The sequence below is a fragment of the Cupressus sempervirens genome, chromosome 10 (assembly GCF_028749045.1).
Source record: "Cupressus sempervirens isolate cs-2001-9-10 chromosome 10, ASM2874904v1, whole genome shotgun sequence".
Classification (NCBI taxonomy): domain Eukaryota; kingdom Viridiplantae; phylum Streptophyta; class Pinopsida; order Cupressales; family Cupressaceae; genus Cupressus; species Cupressus sempervirens.
Genome location: NC_143127.1, coordinates 784,639,368 through 784,665,821, shown reverse-complemented (window position 1 = coordinate 784,665,821; position 26,454 = coordinate 784,639,368). Strand labels below are relative to the sequence as shown.

Below are 26,454 nucleotides of genomic sequence, written 5' to 3'. Positions count from 1 at the left end.
TGAGTAATGAGCTAGGTGGCTGACTTGCCGAGTCCGAGCCTCCTGACTTGATTGATGACAACCAATGTTGGAAAACAAAAATCAAAAACACCAAAGTTTCTTTCAATTGTTTCAACTTACCTCTTGCCCCCAATCCTAAGAGGCGTCTTATATGGTCTTATTAATATTTTTTTTGGCATCTTAAAATTCAAGAAAATGATGCACATTATGGAGTTTTATGTAGTTCTGAAGGAGCTAATTTGGTTTTAGCAGTAGGGATGCTGCACTTGAACCCTGCAAGGGACTTTACCCCTTGACCCAGTTGGGGGTGGGTGTTACCCCCAAACCCCCATTTTATTTCTGAAGTACAGTACAATTTCGAGTATGCGCAATACAAGTCATTATCTACACTCTTGTCATTAATCTTGACTCTTCTTGGGTGTTACTTGATGTGTACTTGTTGTCTGGAACATAGTTTGCAAACTAGGACTCAGAGTGTACTTGACAAGTCCAAATTTTTTGACTTGGCAAAAAATCAGAGAAAAATTATCAAAAACTCGACAATTTAGAAAAAAACTAAATATTAAATTCTCTTAAAGAAACATACTTTATTTGTAAAAATCAATTACAAAATGTATTTAATAAAAAATTGACATGTTGAAAGAGAAACCGCATGGTTTTGTAGCAAAAACAGCATGTGAAAAACTCATTCTTACCAGCATTTTACCTGCATTGAATTTTTCGCCCTTAGATTTTTGTGTCTATAAAAATGCGAAAGTTAAAATTGAGAGTACTTGCCCAATGAAAAAGGTGGAGAGTACTCAGAGAGTTTGCAAATTATGGTATGGACTCTTATTTTGTGGGAGGGGGGGCGGGGGTGATGTAGTCGGCATAAAATGCCCATGTTGTTTTTTATAATATTGGCCTTCTGTCAGTGTATTAATTTGCGTATGTGCTTATGTGGTCATTGTTTGATTATATATCTGATCAAACTAGCTTCTGTTTGATTATCTTATTGTGTCTCTTAGCTTTATTCACTAAAGGGTGCATGAAACAATTTTAAATCTCTAAATTTCAAGGGCTTTTTTCAATTTGCCAAGTCATGGGCAAGTCATTGCTGAGTTGCAAGTTGAGTTGGCCTTGCAAAGTCCAAGTCTGAGAACTATGGTCAAATTCACCCAAGATTTGCACCCACCCTTATCTAAAGGGGAGATGGCATGCTCAGAATTGGATGTGATTGTTTAGAATATAATAGTAATGCTTTATATTATACAGTTTTATATCATATATGATTATCCATACATGTATATTATTTAATAATATATACTTATTTATTAATTGTCATTCATATATTTATTTAGTTAATGCTTTTTTATTAAACTATTATTATTATTAAGATAATACTATCAAATATATCTTCTTTTGTTACTATAATAATAATTTAGAGAATTATATATTATACGATATTATTATTTATTTTATTTAATTACTGTAATTTATATACAAGAGTTCGGGGTTTTTCTTTTTCTGCAAAATTGTTTGGAAGTGGTTGGGAGGGAGTTGTAATTGTTTGTGGGCATTCTTTTTGTAAGTACCTAGAGGGTAGACAAACTTATAATTTTAATGTAAGGGATGTATAGTCTATTTGTTGAATTCCTTCTATTTTACCAATCTAAACTCGACAAAGTTACATTGAGGCTTATTAAGATCAATTTCAACACAAATGCAATTGTAAATAGTTATCTTCCTCTCTAATATTAGATGCGAGCAACTCATGAGTATCTCAAGGTTTTTAGATGTTGACCCCAAGACCCCATGGGCAGCCAAATGAGATGAATCTAGAGAGTTATTTTGCAAGGGAGCTATTCCACAAGATTTTATTCTGCATGCTATACTCTGATGCATAGTTACAAATCTCGCTGAGAAGTGGCAGATATCTCTGCTTCTTGCAAGAAGTTTCACAAAACAAGAAATAACAAGGTTTTCTTGCTGAGAATTCTTGCCAAGAAGTCTTGAACTTCTTGGCAAGAAGTTGGCCACTTCTCTCCAACTTCTGGTGATAACTAGCATACTTCCTGGGTGGCAGCAGTAAAACTGTGACGTCCGACAAGTTGCCTATTTTGTATTCATTTCGCACTTTTGAGCATTTGTAAGAGAGAAGGTTTTTGGTGACAAATAGTGTTTGACAGCCTTGTAAATTGGTTTGAAATTCTCGCTGTTTTCCTGAGAAGTTACTGATTTATCTCCTATATTTGCCAAGCAAACTTTTTTTTAGCGTTGCCAATAAGTGGCAGAGAATGAGATTTTGAACTGTGGTTTAGATGATTGGGCATTCACCATTTGTATATTTAAGCTCATAATGTCTTGTGCAGATCTTACCACTGGTCTCTAGTTCTACTTTTGAAATTTCTGCTGATTTTCCACCTGAGCTCAAATCATTTGACAGAACCAATATGATGATATATGTTATATCCGTCTTTCAAATTCTGAAACCACCTGGTAGCACATCCAATCAGCTTTCAACAAATAACTGCACAAACACATCTTGAACTCCAAGAATTCCATAGGCTACTATAAATGGTTGAATATGATTATCTGGATCATGAGAAACTTGACCAATGAACTTAGGAAAATATTTTCATGAACTTTCAGGCAAAACTATGTCGAGGCAGAGCAAGTTGGCCAAAATGAATTCCCCATGGCTGGGGTACAATCAAGACCATAATAATTTAACTGAAATTCTTCTACGAAAGGACTTTTTGTATGGTTTTGAAGATACAGAGTTTCCAATGTCCATCCTAGGGGAGGCACCTTCAAATTTATGAGCGAACAAGGAACCAGCACTTTGCTCCCCAATACTATCACCAACAATCTGTTGGTTGATAGATTGCTCCTTCAAGAGAAAATATAGAGAATGACTTAGACTTCCCTAGGAAAAGGACTAATAGCACCAACAGTTGAAGAGAGCATCGTGGGATTGGTGATTGTCCTCTGAATTTCAGTGGTACAACTCCCTTGGATGATCTAACTCTGAAATGGGGGTAATAAATAGAAAGTAGGAAAATGCAAGATATGACCTGCCCATTACCATGGTGCAGATGCGATTATAAATATAAAATTAAAGGGAAACAGAATCAAACAATTCAAAGATCATCTTCTTGGCATCCACAAGAATGATCAATAGACAAACAACTTTTTTAGATGGTATGAACAAATGAAGAATTAAAGATTATTTAATGAACTCACCCATGGTCTGGTCTAACAGGTGACAAAGTAAAGTAGACATTGCAAAATACAAAGGAAAAGGACAATCAAAAGGAATATAAATGAACACAAGATTTAGAGTATTTTCTTTATTTCCCTAGCAAAATCTGAGAGTTCAAAGGCTCCCTTCCTCTGTACAAGAAAACATGTCTACGAAGAAAACACACTGCTTTATCTCCATTCTGAACTAAAAATCCTACTCTCCTCTTCTTTGTCAATACACACTCATGCCTCCAGTGACAAGAGTAACTAAGTGTCCGTCCACAATATCATTCAATTACCTATATAAAGGATTGTCTCCCCTAGGACTTCTTCCTTTGGGAGGCTGCTTCAACTTTCAATAACTATTTCCTCTTCTTTAAACAATCAATTACCGATAATAAGACATCAACGATCCCAGTTCCAGCATTTACAAGAGAGAATTCAAGATTCACCTCATTTGTCCGAATGATTTTTTTTAACTGGTATTTCTCCAAAGCTTCCCAAATCTAGTCATCTGAATAGTCTCCCGATGGATGTAGATTGTTCCTTATTGCGCATTCAAACATTTTTGGGATATAAACCTTGGCTTGCCTCATTTACAAGAACACAATTAGTCAGGTAAGCAAGACTTTTGCACTAATATTTGTTATCCACGTCGCTCTGTTTATTTATAAACTATTTTACCATATACACTGCTAAATTTGATTGGTGATATGTTATGCCCGTGGTCCCAAGTTGCTTCAATTCATAAATATTCTTTATCCTCTTCATTTTGGATTTTTTCATGTCAAATTGTTCTTGAAATCACTCGTCTTGATATCTTGACCTTCTTGTGATAATTGGGTTTCCTTGTTGTTGATCTTGGAATTCCAAGTTATGATAATTTTCTTCATTTGTTGATGAATCCTTGGAATGATATGTTTTCCATGTTGTGAAGTCTTCCATCTTGTTCAGGATCATCATGTTGATCTACATCATTTGTCATTTCTCGCACGTAACTTGAACCTTGACCTCGAACTTGATCTTCTTTAATATTCTCTTTTGTTGTCATGTTGAACTCCTTGATCATCATCATGTATTGATTCTTGCAAAACAGGAGAAAGTGCTTGTGTTAAGTCTATGAAGTAAAGTTGCAAAGGCTTAAAACATTTTCATGATATCCTTTGCAAAAACACAATTTTCATTTTTAAATTTGATTATATTTCTGATTTTAGCATTTTTGAAACCTGAATGCATCTAGGATTTTAATTACACAGTTTGCCCCTGATCTGATTGAAAGCTTGACTCACAAATTAACATTAAAATTAGTTCGCCTCCTTGATGATTAAATCTAAGTGCTTAACCCATTTGCATTGAATTCTAATTTAATTTGCTTCTAATCTGCTTTTGTCGAAGTCACATTTCAATGACCTTTCATCATTAAGTCTGGATTTCACTTCTCTTTGCCTTGGTTCTTGCTTGCACCCCTCCTTATGTGCTCTGTAAATGCATTTGACCTGCTGGATTGATTTGTGTTTGAATTACAATTGAAATGGTTGCATTTGATCCTTCCTTATACGAATTCCTCCATGGGTTGCACATCTTGGTATATTAGGCCAACTTTTTTATGCATTTAAACTTCTGAGTTTTCAATGATGCCTCTTGGAATTTGACTTCCCTCCATGTCCGACTTATATGATTTTCTCATTATTGATATATCCCCTCAAAGAGTGGAAATTGGCACCCTGTGAGGAAGTTCATAACTTTACTTGCTCAACATCTTTTTTCCCTTATCACTTTTCAAAACCTACCCAAAGTTAAAAATTGACTTCAGAAAGCAAGTCATGGTTTAGTGCTTAAAATTGCCAATGGATGGAAAAATGACATGCACAAGGAAGTATACAACTTCATCACTTAAAATTCAATAATAAGGTGGAATTTCAACCCTTAGAAGGAAGATTAACTTTTTAGTTTTTCTTAAAGGGAGTGGAAATTCGATACCTAGAAGGAAGATATGATTCGTCAGTGCTCTAACTTCCCACTAACACCTTGCTCCTAAAGGGTGGATTATAGTTTCCTTGATTTTTTTTGTTCTACATTCACATTTACTTGCACTGTTCATCATCTTGCTTGAAGGGTGGAAAATCGAACCACACAGGGAAATTTTGTCTCGAGAAAGGGTGGAATTTCTTGGTTGACAAGGAAATTCCACTCTTCTCCATTTGCCTTGTAAAATTATCCTTAAGACTGGAAAATTGACCTCCACAAGGAAATTCACTCTCAAGTTTTCAACTCTTTGGACAATAATCCATTCTTAGTTTCATTTTTACTAAATCCCTTCTTGTTGTCAAAAAAAGAGCTTCTCAATATTTGAATTTTATATTATTGTTAGCATTTGGAGAAAATAACTATAAAAACAAAAAAGTTTTGCTGGCTGAACAATCAATCATCTTGGAGGAAGAAGCTAGCTTGAGACAGTAAAATTCCTCCAACCTCTAGTGCATCTAGCCTCCTCTTTAATCTTGTTAGTCCTAACCTCCTAGAGATAGCATTATAATCTTCAAAGGCCCATTTATCATGAATACTATGTTCAAGAATATTTGTACAGATCATAATGCTAAAGGATATTAAGTGAAATTGAAATGTTTCGTACAATTATCTCCAACCAAGAGTGGACTTTAGAAGTCATCAATACCAAGACTACAATTAACTAATAGAAAATGACCATAAAGAACCTTGAACTTGTAACCTCCAATGACTTCAATTCCTTAACATTGCTTCTCGCCAACCAATTGTTGAAAATTAGTGTCAAGAGGACAAATTAGAATTTATTAAGAAGGATTCCTCCCTAGCTAAGAGGGTGTGTAGATTTTATTGAAGCTATGACCAGATTCCTTCAACTCGACATAGATAACATAAAGGTTGTGATAATATAACGATTGTATTAACATTAATTATATTATATAATAATATAATAATTATTTTTATGCTATCCGTTGGTAAAACAACACCTCTTGCATATATATAATGAGATTTGGGATCTTATTTAAAATAATAAACAGTTGAATTATATTATATAATAATATAATAATTATTTTTATGCTATCCGTTGGTAAAACAACACCTCTTGGATATATATAATGAGATTTGGGGTCTTATTTAAAATAATAAACAGTTGAATTAAAATGCAGAAAATTTAACATGATATTAGAATGGGTCATTACCAGCTTATGAAGTTTGATGAATAATGTAAGTTTATAATATACTGGAGCCAATTGAGTTAGACGATAATTTCTCATTAGATACATGATAATATAACGATTGTATTAACATTAATTATATTATATAATAATATAATAATTATTTTTATGCTATCCGTTGGTAAAACAACACCTCTTGCATATATATAATGGGATTTGGGATCTTATTTAAAATAATAAACAGTTGAATTAAAATGCAGAAAATTTAACATGATATTAGAATGGGTCATTACCAGCTTATGAAGTTTGATGAATAATGTAAGTTTTAATATACTGGATCCAATTGAGTTAGACGATAATTTCTCATTAGATACCTGTGTCTACATTGAAGTAAAGCCACTGCTCAATGATACATTGAACGAGGTTCAAGCCACAGCTAAAAAACAAACTAGAGCTAAATTCTCATAAATGACAATGAATGGATTAATATTATTTTCGAGGGATGCAATTGCAAGGATCAAATAAAGGCTAGAGATTAGTCACCACTTAAGAATAAAAGAATATCAACCTCAATATAAGAAATGACTTTAAGGGTCTATGGGTCAATGGTCACTGCATCATATTAGTGGACTGATCTACGATTAGTGATAATTATTGTTGAAAAACAATTATGAAATTTGAGAACCAGCTATATAATAATATCGATTGATGCAACTATCATAGAAAACAATAGCACAGTAAGATTATGAATTAAGAATGAACATTATAAACACCAAATGATATCATGGAAGAAGACAATTTAATATAGTATCAAATTGCTCATTTGAAGCAAATCTGAATGAGGTCAAAAGCTTGATATCTGCTTAATGAGTTTTTCTTTGTCAGAAAGAAGTTTGAGGTGAAAGCCTTCATTCCACCCTCTAATATGGTTCATGGTGGATGCCATGTATGTGACACCATGATAACACTGTGTGAGACAATTCGTGGTTATTTTCCTTGTGATATGAATATCCTTGTGAGGTGACAGTCTAGCAATGGTAAGACACTTGTACACTGTTAATTTCATTGTGAATGGACAATGATTGTTAACTCTCTAGACCCATTAGGGTGGGTAACAGATGGTGATACTTGACAACATGCCATAATGGTAAATGTCTTAAATCCATTATGGTGGATAACTAGTGAAACACAAGGACTTACACCTCCTCCCAAACCTCGAAGAACCCCTCCCTAAGATGTCCCCGCATCGGGTATTTGGAGTACTTGTACTGCCACCCTTGCCATTCCGCAACCATGTTGCCGCTAGGATGGGTACTCGAATTTCTATTCAAATTTTTGTTTTTAAATGTTACTTTTGGTATGTACTATTTTACTATGTTGAATGTTCAATGGTTCTAGTTCGTGTTGTAATTTAGCTATGTTCAAGTAATTTAATTTGGTATGTGATTATGTGATACTAAAACATCATTTCATAACTATCATTTCAAGTTCTATATGTAGCATACAATTGTAAAGATCTGAATTGGCTTCCAATTTGAATACTGATGCACTACTTATTGTTTTTTTGTAATTTAAAAAGTTTTCTTATTATTTTGTATTTTTCTTAATAGAAATGAATCAACAACATTCAAGAAGTTTGAAGTGGCAATATAGAAAATTAGATTGTAACTGGAAAGATATAAGTTGCACTTTATTTGGACAATCATAAGTTAGAAATACAAATGATTTAAACGGCACCTAGTTTGCAAGTGTATTTGGCTAGCCGTCCCACCAACTTGCCCTCTTATTATCAACCTTGTATCCTCAATGACAATTTGCAACCGCAGATAATGGTTGCCTTCCAACAGTGAATCGCACCTTCCTTTAGACACCAAATTGATACCCAAAATGGAATTGCAGGTCGGCCATAAGTACAGGTGCTTAGTACTAATGGGTGGCCTCTTGAATGTGCAGCCATGAGTTACAATTCCGCTTCCAGGAGTTGGGAGAATGGATGCAGGTCTTAGGGAAAGACACCTGTAGTTCCCAGATGTAACGCTGCCCACAAATGTCATAATTCTGAGTTCATTTAAATGCTGCCACAATATGCAATCTTCAGAATCAATATCGTTCTTCACAATCAGAATTCACAAATGCCAGTCAATTCTGATCACCACAGTTGGAGACGTCCACAACCAATCTCTCCTTAGCAACAAGGATACAATAGGGAGACTCAATGAATTGTATACAACACAATTTGCAATGAAATTATCAGAACTATTTTCAAAACTCAGAAACCCTCAACGAAATCATATAATGAGAAAAATATTTAATCAAGATGATCTCCCATTCTCCAAAGAGCCCTATTTATAATACAATTTGAGCCATTTAGCTTGACCCACACACCTTTTTCTTAAAAGCAACTTTTATAATATAAAGTCTTGACACTTTATATAATAAAACACAATGATAATTAGGTGTGCATTAAATATTCATTAAAACCAACACACAATGATAATTAGGTGTGCATTAAATATTCATTAAAACCAACATACTTCCAAATAAATATGACTTCAACAAAATTCATTGAGAGATCAAATATCAAAAGCTAGATGATCAACCAGCCTAAATTGCTCAACCAAAAATAGTTACTGCCCATGAGTGACTTACTAAAAATAGTACGTGCAAAATAGGAATATCTCGAGAAAGACCCCCAAATCCAAATGTTAGCTCACGAGGGTCGCGATGATGAGATAACAAATCCAAACTCCATAAACCTACTAAATCGGGGACATTACAATCCTCCCTCCCCAAGATTGCTTGTCTACAAGCGATCGCAATCCTGGATGTTGTAGAATATCCTGAGGCTCCCAGGTAGCATCTTCATCCAGTAGGTTCTACCACTTAACCAGAAATTCACAGATGGTCCTCCGTCACAACTGTCTCTCTCGAGTATCCATAATCACCTTTGGAATCAAATCCAATCTACCTTCATCTAACAGAGGCAATATAGGAGATGGTACCACATGTCAATCCAAAGCCTTCTTGAGGCATGAAAAATGAAATACATTATGAACCCAGTTATCATCTGGAAAATGCAACTCGTAAGCTACTTCACCAATTCGTCGCATAATACGAAAGGAACCATAGTATCGTGGCTTTCTCAGCAACACTCTTTTTAATAGAAGACGGCTGATACGGCTGCAACATCAAGTAAACCATGTCACCCACCTGGAAAGTTTGAGCTATTCTTTGTTGATTAACATACTACTTTTGTTGATTCTATGCTCTCTGTATATTATCTCTCAGAGACCTCACTACATCCTGGCTATCTTGCAACAATTCTTTTGCACTCAGTACTCTACTGTCACCACAAAACAAATCCATAAAGCTAGGTGGTTCATACTCGTATAAAGTCTTGAAGGGAGACATTTGAGTGATCATGTGATGAGTGGAATTGTAACAATACTCACATAAGTGAATCCATTTCACCCAAGCATTCTGCTAAGAAGAAACATAATTCTGTAGATATCCCTCAACCTATTTGTTCACTATTTCCGTCTGACCATCAGTCTGTGGGTGATAGCTAGTGCTAGGGGTCAACTCAATCCCATAGAGTCTAAAGATCTCCTACCAGAAATGACTCATAAATTTTTTGTGACGGTCACGATGGTTTTGGGTAAACCATGCAATTTGAAAATCTCCCTAAAAAATAACTCAGCTAACAGCACAATTGAATATGTAGTGGTAATAGGAAAAAAATCAGGATACTTCGTGAGTCTGTCTACCACCACATATATACAATCCCATCCTTGAGCTTTAGGCAAGCCCACAATGAAATCCATGGAAATCCCCTCCCACTTCCTCTCAGGAATAGGAACTGGATGTAATAAACCAAGAGGATACGTGTGTTCATGTTTATTTTGCTAACAAACTGAACACTCTCAAACATAGCAATGAACATCAGCCTTAAAACCCTTCCATGTGAATCTTTCCCGAACCTGTCTATAAGTCTTGAAGAATCTCGGGTGACCAACCATAGGCGAATCATGGAAGACTCGCAAGATAACCCTATACACATCTAACTTTGGAATCAAATATATCCTTCCCTTGCATATAATCAATTCTCTTGAAAGCGAATATCTATCGTCTTGAATGCTACCATCCACAATACCCGAAGCTCACTAATCCTTGGTGAATTCAGCTATAATTAAATGTCTCCAATCCTCTGAAATTTCAGTAACTATATAGAGATGAGGTCTCTTTGAAAGAGCATTTGCAACAACATTTTGAGTCTCCTTGATATAGGAGATATTAAAATCGTAAGATTGTAGCTTGCTGACCCACTTCTGCTGCCTCTCATTTAAATCCCTTTGCCCCAGGAAATGCCTCAAGCTATTATGATCAGTTTTATTGCAAAACTCGTTGCCCACTAAATATTGCCTAAAGTTGGCCAAAGCATGCATAATGGCCAACATCTCCTTATCATAAACATTGAAAGATCTCTTTGGACCCCACAATTTCTTGCTCTCAAAAACAATGGGATGTTGCGTCTGGGACAAAACTGCACCAATACCCTCTCTGGAAGTGTCACAATGCAATCAAAGGGCCTAGAAAAATCAAGTAAAGCCAACACCGAAGAAGAAGTCATGATAGTCTTAAACTTCTTAAAACACTCTTGTGCCTTGGCGACCACTAAAAAAGCACCCTTACTGGTCAAATCTGTAAGGGGAGTTGCATGTCATGAAAATCGTGCCACAAACCTACTGTAAAAGGCACAAAGACCTATAAACCCCCTCAACTGTGTCAGGGTCTTAGGTGTAGGTCACTCCACAATAGCACAGATCTTATTTGGATCCATGCCAACTCCATCAACACCAATAATATGCCCCAAATAAAGTAGCTATGTCATACCCAGAGCACACTTGGACTCCTTGGCACAGAAGGAAGCCTGATCCAATATACCCAAAATTGTATAAAAATGGACAACACGATCATCCCACGTTTTGCAATAAATTAGAACATCGTAAGAAAAAACTAGTACAAATTTGCGGAGCTGACTATGGAACACCTTGTTCATAGTACACTGAAAAGTGGTGGGAGTGTTGGTAAGACCAAGGGGCATGACCAAAAACTCAAAATGCCCACAATGACACCTGAACGATGTGTTCTCTATATCCTGGTCTCTAACCTGGATTTGATGATATCCAGACCGCAAGTCAATCTTTGAAACATACTTTGCCCTATGCAACTCATCAATCCGTGGAATAGGATATCGGTTCGTAATAGTCTTCTTATTCAAATCCGATAATCAATGCACATCTGAAGGGTGCCATCTTTCTTCTTTACCAAAACCACTGAAGAAGTGAATTGGGACTTACTGGGCCTAATATGCCTCATGTCAAGAAGCTTCTGTATGGTCTTCTCAATCTCATCTTTGAGTTGTTTTGAATGGTGATAGGGTGTGATCATAATGGGCTTAGTGCTCTATGATATGCTCAATCCCACGATCCGGAGGTCTAGCAGGAGGTAAATCATCAAACACTTTAGAGTGTTTGATTCTTAACTGCTGGATATCTAGATGTTAATTTGACTCCTCGACACTCTTCAAAGCAGGCATAACCCTACACTCTACTGCCCAATCAATAACGTCCTCATGATGTACCAAATGTTGCGTGCGCTGAAGGGAAATCTACTTAAGCTCATCATTACGGATTGCTTTAGGAACTTGGGGCTGCCCATCTTTGATGAATCTCATCTTCATCCTCTCTGTGCTCAAGTAAATATCCTTAAGCGTGTGTAACCAAGTAATACCAAGAACTATATTTGTTCCCCCCATATCTACCACATAAAAATCTGCGGTGAAAGAATATGTATTGTCTCACAAGAAGATTTGAAATCATCTTGTTACACCTCAAGGTGTGACTGTCAGCTACCTGTACCCATAGGCCCTCAAAAATCCTCTATCTGCATACCTCTCCTCATAACCAAACGTGCATCAATAAAATTATGAGTAGCTCCAGTATCAGATAATGTGATAATACTCTGTCTAGGTATGAGCTCGCACATCGTAAAAGCTCCCTCCTTCATGTTGGATAATTAAGCTACCTTGAGGTTGGAGTCATCCATCTCATCCTCATTGCCATCAATCCTATGCTGATCCTGATCATAATTCCTAGACTGCTCTTGAGAATCAACACTGTCTTCATCATCATACGACCACTCTATTATCCTATTTTTGCCCTTAGGCTTCATAGGACAGTCATGGTCAACATCATAGGGACCCTTGCAGTAGAAACACAACTTCCTCCTCAAATCATTAATCGTATCCCAATTCAAAGGAGCTGCAACATGATGCTTACCCTTAGGTTTCGCTTCTCTCTAGGTAGCTGTCCTATTGTAGGAAGACGTAGCAGGCTTCGAGGAAAACTTGCCTCTAGGTGTAGAAGCCTCTAAGTTACAGGCCTTCTTCATAGCTTGTTGTGTGAGGGGGGATCTAATGACTTAATCGAACCTCTGAGTGGCTCAGTAAGACCCTCGATGAAAAGCATAACCCTCCTCCTCTTAGATATGTTATATACTATCATTGACAACCTCTGGAACTCACTAATAAATGCCTCCAAACTAGCTGTTTGTCGTAACTCAGCCAACTCCCTAGAATAAACCTCGGGGTCCTTGTCAAAACACTCTATCAACCTGTCAACAAACTCCTGATATGATATGATCTGATCATGATGGAGAGAAACTAAACCAGGGTACCAGCAATTGTGCGCAACTCCATCGAGGTGTAACACAACAAATTTGATGGCGTCCTCCTCAATCATAGGATGCAAAGCGAGGTAGGTATCTAGCTTGTGGACCCAAGCTCTAACATCACTCTACCGTTCCCATCAAAATGAGCCCATGTCATCTTAGTAGCCACTTGCTAAAGCTCAGTGCGCCTAGGCCATTGTCTGTCAGTAGCAGGCCTACTCCTAGAATGCTCATGTTTCTGTGTTAGATATCTGTCAAAACTCAAATTTCTGTCAGTAGCAGGCCTACTCCTAGAATGCTCATGTTTCTGTGTTAGATATCTGTCAAAACTCAAATTATCCTTCACCGCCTAAGGAAGAGCATTCCACTCATGAAAATGAGTCAGGACATCAACAAAGGGGGCAGTATTGGAAGTGGTGCTAATTGCATCTAACTTTGGTCTTAGAAAAATGGGTCTTTGTGGCCTATCCTGAGCACCAATATAACTTGTCCTGTCCACCCTATCATCCATCCTGACATGATCCTCGATCCTGTTCTTGTCATCAGCCCTGGGCTCCACATCCACACGTGACCTATGGGAGCCAACTAAAATATCTCGAGCTCTCTTTGTACCCTGGTCCCAAGGCAAAGCTAACTACTGCAAAGTGTCAAACAAGTGTTGTAGAACACTTTTCATTTGTTGTTGCTTGGATGCGATATTCCTAAATGCCTGCAAGGCATCTCTATCAACCTTAGCATCTGTAGCCCGTGGTCCAATGCCACCAGAACCACCGGGACTACCCATCGAACAAAATTAAATCTCTGGCTCTCCTTCTCTAGGAGGCGAATTATGTCCCCATTGGGTATAGTGCATACTAGGCACAAATCTTTTTTCACCATCCATGCCTCAAAATGCGAAATCAAGCAAAAACCAATCTCTAATCAAATTGAGCCCAATTCCTATAGGCTGGCAAGAAATGGCTTTGATACGACTATAAAGACCCAAACTAGCTTCCAATTTGAATACTGATGCACAACTTATTGTTTTTTTGTAGTTTTAAAAGTTTTCTACTTTTTTTGTATTTTTCTTAATAGAAATGAATCAACGACATTAAAGAAGTTTGAAACGGCAATATAGAAAATCAGATTGTAATTGGAAAGATATAAGTTGCACTTTATTTGGACAATCATATGTTAGAAATACAAATGATTTAAATAGCACATGGATTGCAAGTGTATTTGGCTAGCCGACCCACCAACTTGCCCTCTTATTATCAATGTTGGCTCCTCAATGCCAATTTTGCAACTGCAGATAATGATTACCTTCCAACAGTGAATCGCACCTTCCTCCAAACACCAAATCGATACCCAAAATGGAATTGCAGGCCGACCACAAGTACAGGTGCTTAGTGCTAATGTGTGGCCTCTTGAATGTGTAGTCATGAGTGACATTTCAGCTTCCAGGAGTTGGAGAATGGACGTAGGTCTTAGGGAAGGACGCTTGTAGTTCCCAGATGTAACGCTACCCACAAACGTCACAATTCCGAGTTCATTAAAACACTGCCACAATATGCAATCTTTAGAATCAATATCATTCTCCACAATCAGAATTCGCGATGCCAGTCAATTCTGATCACCACAGTTGGAGACGTCCACAGTTAATCTCTCCTTAGCCACAGGGATACAATAGGGAGACTCAACAAATTGTATACAGCAACACAATTTGCAATGAAATTATCAGAACTATATTCAAAACTCAGAAATCCTCAGCCAGATCATATAATAGAAAAATATTTAATCAAAATGATCTCCTATTCTCCAAAAAGCCCTATTTAGAATACAATTTGAGCCATTTAACTTCACCCACACACTTTTTTCTTAAAAGCAACTTTTATAATATAAAGTCTTGACACTTTATATTATAAAACATAATGATAATTAAGTGTACATTAAATATTCATTGAAACAAACATTCTTCCAAATAAATGACTTCAAAATTCATTGAGAGATCAAATATCAAAAGTCAGACGATCACCCAGCCCGAACTGCTCAACCAAAAATAGTAACTGGCCATGAGTAACTTACTAAAAATAGTAAGTCCAAAAATAGCAATATCTTGACAAAGAACCCCGAATCCAAACATCAGCTCACGGGGGTCGCGGTGATGCAGTTGATTCAGTTATCTCATCCTAGCGACCCTTGTGAGTTGACAGGGTGTTTTGGGGGTCCCAACTTTGCTATTTTTAGTAAGTTTATTTTTGGCAGTTGCTATTTATGACATTGTAGTGGCTGGCTTTGGCAGTTGGTCGTCACCTACAGTAAATAAGGTTAATAATTGCATGAGCTCTTATTTATTCATTAATTATTGAGTTACGTTATTATAATAATATTTATATTATTACAATAATATCATTAAGAGATATTTCTAGAAAGTGTGTTGGAAAGTTTCAAGTGTTGAGTTGTTTTGGGAAACTTCCACAATTTCTGATGTGGAGTTTTTTAGGAAACTTTGGCCAACAAAGGATTAAAAATAGGAGCTCATTTCATTGGGAAAAGCATGCTTGGATATTAATTTGCTTTGTTGCCTTTGTGGCTTTTTTCTGAGTTCTGATTTTTTGTGCCCTTGCTTCAAGGGTTTGTAGCTGATTGTGCATTCTGCTGAGGTATAGTGGTTTGTTTGGAGGGTTTGGATTTAGAGCTTCCTCTTTCTGTAGCAATTGCGGCTGAGGAGCAGTTGTCTATTGAAGGGATTCAATGTCTTCTCTTATTGTAGCAACTGTAGCTGAGAGGGAAAACCATATACTGTTGAGATTGGTGGTTTATAATCTTAATTATTGGTAATTCCTACTTTTTATTATTGTCAATTTGTAATTCTGATTCAAAACTTCAAAGCACTGTGATTGGGGATTGATCTGCTTTTGAAATCTGGACATTGGGTTTTCTGGAGATACATTTCATATGCGATTTGCAAATTGGGAATTCATCATTACTGGATTTCATAACCAGTGGCAATACATAATTCTGTGTGTTGGAGAATTTAATCTTTGAATTTCCTGAGTCTGAGTTCCCAGTAATTCATTCAGCTAGGGCCGGCCGATCACCTGCAATTGAGGGCTTTCTTTGGCATCTGGTTCCTGCACATTAGGTGTCTGCTGTCCATAAAAAATATTTTGAACGCCTTGCTGCTGGGTGATATATTTGACTACATATTGGCAGGCTTACATTGTGGGAGATTAACGATATTGGTGACTATTATTTGGGTGCACAACTCCGTGGATTTCAGGCATTAATCTTCCTTGATTCTAGAATGCTAAATCTCTTCTAATTGGAATTAAAGCTGTTATAATTTGATAGCAAGTTGGGCTTATATTTGACTCTTGTAGATGCCATTTTATATTCTCACACCAAGTCTGATTGGAGATTCAGTTCTGCATATTCTAAGGGTTGTGCTCTGATTGGAGGTAGCGAATATAATCAGTTTGTATATGTGGATGCTTGGAGGAGACAGTAACAAATTGTCTTGATGTCTGATATTTGTTTGTAGTTGGTTGCCTTGCTCACTGAGCACCATCACCAGGTTCATCAGTTATTTATTTATTGAGTTTTTTCAGCATGTGATGTATGAGCAAGGAAGAATAGTTAATAAGATTGATAAGTGCGTATCTATTGTAATTTTTTCTACATTTTGGCTTTGCATATGCAAAGGCTATAGATAAAGAGTTGGAGTACTATCTTTAATCTGTCATTGCAAATCAGTTATATTTATCCAACTAAAACTCTTGTAATCTGTAAACTCCACAAAATCACAAGATAAATCAAATGGAAACAATTTCTTTTAGAATTGTAGTGGAATGAGCCGATCAGGCTCTTTACAATGGCATTAGAGCAGTTTCTTGCGAACCTGTAGGAATTGGGGTCAGTCAATATTTTGATCGGTGCTTACTTCAAATATTGTCAGATTTATTTTGCGATTTGGTTTTCAACGTTATGGATGGTGACAGGAGATTTGGTATTCATTATATCTGTAGATGGTGTACTTCTCCGCCTAGGGATGGAGAGTGACATACAGGGTATTGTGAAACAGTTGGATGTGCTAGTGAATGAGCTGAATCAAAATCACTAACGGATGACCCAACTGATTTCAAATTCGAGATTTGAGTAGAGCATGATATCGCTTTTTTGAAAAGCGAAATGTGATGAGATAGTTGCAGGTACAAATGTGTGGGACATTTCATATGAGACACTGCATGAGTTGGGCATAGTTGTGGTGGAATGTGACGAGAATTCATATTAGGTCGGGTCAGATGATGCAATTATTGAAATGAGTTCCTAAGATCATGTATTTGATGACGATGCAGTGATAGTGGGAGTAGGAGCATGCGAGGATAATGTCATATCAGCAACCACTTCTGTGTCAGTTGAGGCATTTAGCGAGGAGTTTAATGGTATGCATGCAGTGGTTGTAGATGTGTGCCCTAATGATAGTACACATGTCAATGATGATGAGGTGAGTGGTGTCGAGGCAGTCACGTTATAGTTCAAATCAGCATAGTGGTGAGGTTCACTTCGTGGACAATCCTATGTTTAACATGGATGCAACATTGTCTTATGACAATCCACTGTTTGAGGTTGATGTTAATCACTCACCTGAGTGGATTTGGACTCAATTTTCACCATCTGCAGATTCTGTTTAGTTTTATGTTGCAGCATTTGGTGATGTTCCTGTGTCCACAGATTTTGATGTGGCTACACCTATTGTTGATACAGTTGGCATGAGGGCATGTGGTTCTCTTGTAGCTACATCTTTTTTTGAGATTGTTGGTGATGATCACGATTTTTAGTCCAGTGTATATTATATGGGTGGCTATGGGGAAGAAGAGTGTGCTAAGATCGCCTATAGAGTTATCTTCTGGTGATGACCTGACTTTCACATCATTAGCACAGGTGCTGGGTGCTATATTGCAAGCAATATTGATGCACTTGATGATATTGGCATGCAGTTGGTTCAGTGTTGACTGGGATGCCACATATTTCTTCATTTGGGATCCAAGTGGAGGTTGGAGTTGATTGTATTGCTGGATTGCTTGAGGACAAGCAATCTCGGGGAGGGAGGACTGTAATGTTGCGATTTTTGTCAGTATCAGAGTTTTAGGGATTAGCCTATTATTGTGATCCTCGTAGGCTAATTATTGTGGATATAGGGTCTTTTGAGGTAGTGGCTTGGCTTGGGAGGGCCGTATCTTCTCCACAATTTAGTAAGCAACTAAAGTATTGTAGATTGAAATTTGAGATTTGGTTCTGAGTTTTCATTGGCAATTGTACTGAGGTATACAATTGGCCATTTCTCCTACTATTTTATTGTGGCTAAGGAGAAGATTAATTGTTGGAGCTGATTATTTTCCAACCTACTGCTGAGGTATAGTAGTTTTGGAATTTGAGTCTTGTGGATCAGTTTTTTAAGGTTTGCATCTTCCATTCTGTCATTGCTGTTGCTTGGAAGAAAGTGTGTGAAATTATGAGATTTAATTTGTCTCAATGCTGATGTAAATTGAATTGAGAGATAAATATGTAGTAGTTCAGGTTTTTTTGAGTTACATGGCATAGTAAATCAAATACAAATCTATCATTGCCATTGAATTGACCTTGGTCATCATCAGTGTTATTATAACTATCATTTCAAGTTCTTCATGTAGTGTACAACCCTCCATACCCTGTCATACCCTCGCCGTTGCCCCTCGGCCATCTCCCCGTCATACCAAAATTGAGGCCTATTGTTCCGTTGTCTTGGAAACACGTGCCGACGCACCCCAGTGCTGGTGTTACACTGTAGGTAACACGTGGTGATACCCAACGACATGTTGAAGTGGTAAATATCTTAAATCCTTTATGGTGGATAACACTGATGGTGATATCTAACGACATACCATAAAGGTAATTCTTTAAATCTACTATGGTGGGTAACACATGTGGTGATACCTGACAACATGCCATCATTGTAGTTACCTTAATCCATTATAGTGGATAGTGCATATGATGATATTTAATGACATGCTATAATGGTGGGTATCTCTAAATCCTTTATGGTGGATAACATATATGGTGATATTGTTAGAAATTAAAGTCTACTAAGATAACTGAGAGTGTGGGGGGGTGAATTAGTTATCTAATCAATACAACTTTTATTAACATGTGATCAACATAAACAACAATCATAAGAAGATACACGTACACAATAACACCAAATATGTTAACTAGGAAAACCCTTTATCAGAAGGAAGACCGTGGTGGTGATGGTATCCACAAAATGATGCACCAATATATAAGTTCCTTGTAAGAGGATGGACCCTTTTAGGAGTCAATGAAATACATTCAATACATATCAGTCCTTGTTAGGAGACTTTGAATCCTTGTGAGGAGATTCCAACTCTGTTAGGAGTTGTGCCAACCTTGTTAGGAGATGTAGAAGGTAGAAGGACCCATTGTCCAACATAGTTACACCGCCTTGGGAGACGGGGGGATGGTGGGATGGGGGACAAGTTTTCAAGACAGGGGGACAGAGGGGCCTTGATTTGGGGACGGCAGGGGGATAGGGGAGTGACGGAGGGAGCAAGGGTGTATATACTATACATATGGTATTTAAAATGCTAGTTATGAAAAGATGTACTACAATTATACAATATAAGATACAAAGATGTAAAAAACTTAAACATTGAACTTTGCGTTGAAGTTTTCAACTAGAACATTATGATTCATGATCAAATGATAAACAAACAATGAACGTTGAACATTGAACATCAACAAATAATAAATATTAGTCTATATATCATTCTTTAGATCAATAGTATGAGTATCTAGATTCTCTTATCTAATAGTAATCAGTGATCATATGAGTCATGACATAAAGATGATTACAATAAGTATCATGTGCCATGAATCATGATATCAAAATAAGTACATAATGCAAACAAAAACTACAAGTCTCCAAGAGTCCAAATCAAAATGCCAAATCAATGATCAATGATCATCCCCTAGAGGCTAGAAGTTGAAACTCATCGCCATTGGAACTATCAGTCTCCCCAAGATCAAGAGCCGAAAAGGGAACACCAACTAGTCTTGTGGTGGCTCCTCAGGCTCTACATCTCGTTGTGATGCTGGGCTCTCATTGTACAAACTTTTCTTGCGCTCATCGATACACAACACACTCTGTACAACCCTAGCTTCTTTGCTCCTTGAGAGATAAGTTTGTTCCTCTTAAGAGAGTGGGTGAAGCTATATGTAGACCAATTCCTCTTAGAAGCTAAGGAACTAGAAACTTGAGATATAAAATAATTGGCCAATGTGAGACTTGGGAATTAGAAGTTGAACAATGATCATTGACCGATGAACAATGAAAATTTAAAAGTTGATGAACTAAGTACTTGGGACAGCAAACGAATAGCTAGTATGGTGGTTTTAGATTTCGCTCCATAAGCTGACCACCACAAAATGGGATCCTCTTGTGCCATAGTCTTGATATCCGCTTTTGCCACTTTATTGTAATGCCTAAGAGTAGCAAATTTGGTCCGCTCAATGTGAACCTTAGCTGCTGTATCAAGGTCATACATCCTATCTATGCACTTGAAGAACCCTTCCTTCATTTGAAAAATTTAAAAAAGCACAAAGTATTAGCAAATAGAAGAATCAAGATGCTAGTAATGTAAATTATTTTAATTTATAAAATGATAAGAATCTAAGTCAAAGTCTTAAAGTGTTGTATAATATAAATCACCTCATCATCGTGAAGTGGTGCAACTCTACTAGGCCTAGTCATGTAGCACCTTAGATTCGATGCATATACAACCATGTGTAAGGGTGTGTTAGGTTTGTCTCGTCTATGCTGAATAATAGGCCGAATGTGATCATTGTGGAAGGCCAATGTGGGGTCCTTCTCTCGCACAACTGCCCTCATTTGCCCAAGCATAGAATCAATGCACTCATACACCTCTCCAATCGTAGGCGCATCCCAATTTCCATACCTGATCACCTCGAAGACTAGCCTAATAATAGAGACAATGTATTTTGCATCGCTCCAAAATACATCACTCTTAACTATATCCTTCATCATCATCCCTTGCTCTGACTTGGAACTATCCCACCTATTCCATTCATTCGTCATAACCATTAGTTGCAGTGGCTCCTACAACTCAAGTATTCTCTCCAAGAGAATGAAATAGGATGCATATCGTGTCTCAAGTGGCTTCAAGAACTCCTTAACAAAGCTCCTAAATAGTGCATGTGAGGTGTGGTGGTTGCAGACATAGTTCAAAATCTTGCAGACTTATTGCCGATAAGTCTACTTCTTGTGAGAAGTTTTTCACGGCGAGAAAATTCAAGGTTTTATCACCACTTTAGGGCACCGAGAAGTTGAACTTCTCGCAGCGAGAATTTGGCGAGAAAATGGCAATATATCGCCAACTTATCGCGATAATTAACTGTTTGCTCGTGTTTTTTTGCAGATTAGTGCTGTTTTGGTTTAAACATAAAGCTGGTTCAATTTCAGCAATTTCAATGCATTGTAGTTAAAGGAGATTTGCCACTAACCACTGAAGCAATGATTTTGAAGGTAACAAACCAAGTTGGCATATAGAGAGCATCCTTTAATAGGCTGAAGTCAAGCTTTGAAGTGAAGGTTTATCACATTTAAACACTGCTATAAAGAAGACAATCAACTAGTTGATTTGAAATAGAGAGGAGAAGACCCAAAGAGATGGAAGGAAAAAAAAAGAAAATAGAGGGAGACATCTAAAGAGGGACAATTAAAGCTAAATAGAGAGACAAAGATTCAAAAAAGGAATCAGACATATGCAGATATTTCTGAATTATTTTTTTACAGGGCCTAACTGGGATTTTAATTAAAAGAAAGTGGCATGATGATGTGATGGTTAAGGGATGTCTACACCCATTGACCAACCTGGGAATTGTAGTGCATCTTGGAATACTGATTTCAAGAAAACTCTACTTTTTGCGATCAATAAGACATGCTTAGTTTTGAATTTTTGCTTACATTTTGACAAAGACAATTTGGTATTTACTATTTGTAATTTTGTAGCTTGTTTGTAGAGTTCAGAGTCTGTAGACTATGACTACATCAACATTCCACATGAGGATGTGATTTTGTTACTTACTGCATTTATATATATTTAGATCAATTTGTTTGGTTTGTTTACTCATTTACTGACTCAATACATGCATCTACTTATTGAATTTTGTGAAAAAAATGCATTTTTAATTAAATTAAAGTCATTTTTTAAATTCTCGATATTTTCCCGAGAAGTTACCGATTTCTTTCCAATGTTTGCCGAGAATTTTTTTGCTCTGCACACAAGAGTTGCATCTGTCACTACTTAGACCACATTTTGTGGCCCAATCTCCTTAGTGGCTTCCCGAAGAATCTGAAATTGAAAATCAACATCTTTTTGATGCTTTGAACAATAAACTGCCCTAAGAAAAAATGGGCTCTCTATACATGTGACTATGACATTGATGAGTGGACAGTGTCTAATGTCTGTCCACCCATCCATGATAATGATGTATCCCGATTCCTCCCAAACAACCCTCATGGTCTACTTGGACTCACTAATCTTGGCATACTCATCATCCAAGATTTTAGTCCTCAATTTGTGCTCACCTAATGGCACATATGATGGTAATCTCGCCTTCGTTACTTTGTGAAATGCCTCCTCAAAATAAGGAGACCGAGCAATAGGAAGTGGAATGCTATTGGCAAATAACATTCTCCTAATGCATGCATCTAACTTCTGTCTCGTCTGGGGTGCAAACAATTCTGCTATAGGGCTGTTGTCACTACATTGTGCCCTGCGTTTCCCCTTGCTCGTCTGGGCTGTTGCTATACCTATAGAGCTATAAGTAAAGGAAGGTGTAGAGGCTGCCCCTAGCAATGTAGTAGATGAAGCTCTATGTTGCGGTCTATAAGAAGACATGTGTCCGCGTTGTTACCCCTGTATTTGTTGCTCATGCACCTCCTGTAGTTTGAATCTTTTTCCTAACAGCCAAGTTAGTAGGCATTGGAAGGACCAAGTCCTCTAGAACTCCCCAAAGCTTGTTGAGTTCAATTCTAAACTTCAAGTTTTTGGATTCAATCAAAAACTTACATAGTAAGACATCAAAACTTACATGGTAAGACACCTTTACCTGTCCAAAGAGGAAGTGTGCATTCACTCGAGTGATGCTACCATACCATACATCACCACAAATATTGCATCCCCACTGTTCTTGATCCGCTTGTCATTCTAGTGGCAAATTGTTTTAAAGGAGTTTTTGGATCAAACTTACCCCTAGCCCACTCTGCCAAAGATGGGGGGGCAATCAATAGATGGAGTACCAGATAGTACAAAATCAGTACCCATGGAAGTGGAACTAGTTTGGGCCCCTTGCTGATTTGGCCCAGCCCCAATGTCACTCTCATGCTCAGCCCTCTCAATGGTGTCATCATCATCCTTAGCCCCAACATCAGGCTCAGCTTCATAATCTGATTCATTGCCACTATTTAAATGAAGTTCCATGTCATCATCATTATGAGTATCAATGTGGGAGCTCATTTTGATACTGGATTTCACAAAATGGAAAAAGATAAAAATAAAGTTAACAATTTGAATTTACAAACTTTCAGCCTATGCCCTTCTTTAAATTTTCTAAAATTTAAAACTAAATAACAAGAATTTGCAAAATGAAACAAAAAGAATCTTAATCTATTATTTAATATTTATAATTCAACGAATGAATGATAATCATAACTATAACAAAATGAAACAACACACATTTAGAACTAAAAACATTGAGCAATAATTTATAAACATGCATTTGAAAATTAGAAAAAACAAGTTAAAAACCCTACCTTTTGCTTGAAAAACTCCTTCAACAAAATGGTAAACCACCCTCCTCTTCTTCTTGCTCCTAGGCCCTCCTTTTTTACTTGCAAACACTTTCCTCACTTTTGCACAAACCCTTATCTCAGCTCTTCACTCTTCTTCTTCTTCCTGTTGCAAACAATGAGAAATGCAAATGTGAATAAAAGTGAAGAATAGAAGGCTTTTCAGCAAAGGAGGAAGGAATGGGCCCCACAACCCAATAGCATAAAAATAGAAACATTAAACATTATAAAAATGCCTTAAACATTTTAACTTTTAATGTCCCTCTCTTGATTGCCAGGGAGACGTCTTGGTGTCCCTCTGCAATGAAGGAGACTCCTTGGCATCCCCTCGCACCCTCACACTTGGAGATGTCTCACTGTCTCCGACGGCGATGATGCTCTAAGTGGTGCTGCTCGAAATGGCGAGACACCATCTCCTAGTCATGGGGACGTCCCCATCTCTGAGATAGCCCAATTTTGGGGGGGTGGGATGCATCCCCGTGTTACATTGCTGTCCAAACAACTTCAGGGGCAAGACCATTGAACTCACTGTCCAACTGGCCTCTATATTATTCCCTTCAGAATAATAGAAATTGATCAATTGTTCACTAGCACTTTCTACCAAATATGCCTTTGTTGTACCAAATACTTGTTAGATCTCAATACCAGATCTGCAAATTTGCATTACAATAATCCCTTAGATCGCTTATTCATATTTATTGATTCTTCTTTTCATTTCATACATAATCACAAGGAAAATAACTTTCCTTTATACCAAGTCCTCAAATTCATCGAGTTAGCCTTGAGGCTTTTTCAATTATAATTACCAAAGGACCTCATTAAGATAACACACTACATTACATCTTTTTATATTTACATAATACTATTGGCTCATAGTCTTCGCAAATCTTTCACATGTGCAACCTCGGACTTTGCACATTCACTAACATTATCATTAGGATGTCTTCTTCCTCTGTATAACTATGCTCAACTAGATTCTAACCCTGTTAGGAGATATAACCCGATTACTAGAAACCACTTCTCTAGAACTCTATCTGTAAACTGTCTTTTGTAAATCTCGAATAACTGTTGTTAATCTTCGACTTTATGCGTCCGCTCTTAGCTGTGCGTCATTAGGACACTGTTGGACATTTTCTTAACTTCACTTGATCTCATCTTCAATCCTTGAATCATATGGTCTCTATCTCTGTCTGCCACTCTACAAATCTTCTCAATATGTTGACATCAATGACAAACATAGTCATGAATGCAACACACAGTCATGCTAACAATCTCTCCAATGCTAGGATACTCCCCCATAGGAATATCATTATCATTCATGCTAACAATCTCCCCCCTTGTCACTAACGACAACATCGATGAAAAACATCCAAGTTCCATGAACAACAAATACAACTCTATTGTTGCTACCGCTCTCATCTTTTCAAAGCCTCTTCATCAATCAAATCTGAATCTCTCAAGAACAACTCTTCGTCGGAGTTACTGATCTCCCATTGATATGCTTCCCTTATTAACATTAATACTTTCTTCCATCTTATGAAAAATTCTCCCCCATTCTCAGGAGATACTTCTCTACCCTATTCATAGGAAATGTTTTTCATGCATTCTCTCACCCATTAACATCAATGACAAAGACATCATTATGTCAATTTGCTATTCAATATCTTCAATCAGCTCAAGTGTCCAAAGAAACTGTTAAATACCAGCTATGAAGAGTCCACAACTCTGCTCAACTACAGATACTCCCCCGTAGAGGAAGTATCAACATTCAATCTAGATAAAGAATAGTGTTCTGTACCACTAAATTGATGCAATCTCTGCACCATTTACTCTGAAGTAGGTAGGGGCATAACCCCAAGCATACCTCGGAAATACTCAAATGTATCCTTAGGTAAAGGCTTTGTAAATATATCAGCAATCTGCAACTTTGTACTGACATATTCCAACATGATCTCTTTCTCTACAACTTTCTCTCTCAAAACATGATACTTAATAGATATATGCTTTGTCTTAGAGTGTAATACAAGATTCCTAGACATACTTACTATACTTGTGTTATCAAAATGTATGACATCAAGTTCAGTAAATTCAACTCCAATGTCCTTCAACATCCATTTCATCCACATTATGTGATTGCAATTGTTCGCTGCTGCTACATATTCTTCTTCTGTTATGCTTTGTGAGATACAATCCTCTTTCTTGCTTAGCCAAGAAACCAACCTTCCTCCTAAGAAGAATGCTGCACCACTTGTACTCTTTCTATCATTTGTACTGCCTGGTTAGCTCGCATTCGTATATGCACATAAAGTCATTTGATCTGTTATACCATAACCGAAAATCAGGTGTACCTTTCAAATAACTGAAAATTCTCTTTACTATTGCATAGTGTGCTTCCTTAGGATCAGCTTG

General features: G+C 37.1%; 1 protein-coding gene across 1 annotated transcript in view; it reads left to right on the top strand.

Annotated features, from left to right (window-relative positions):
- The window catches only part of ATG6 (AUTOPHAGY 6), a 186,564-nt gene that overhangs the window by 137,061 nt on the left and 23,049 nt on the right, over positions 1-26,454 (top strand). The window lies entirely within an intron of this gene.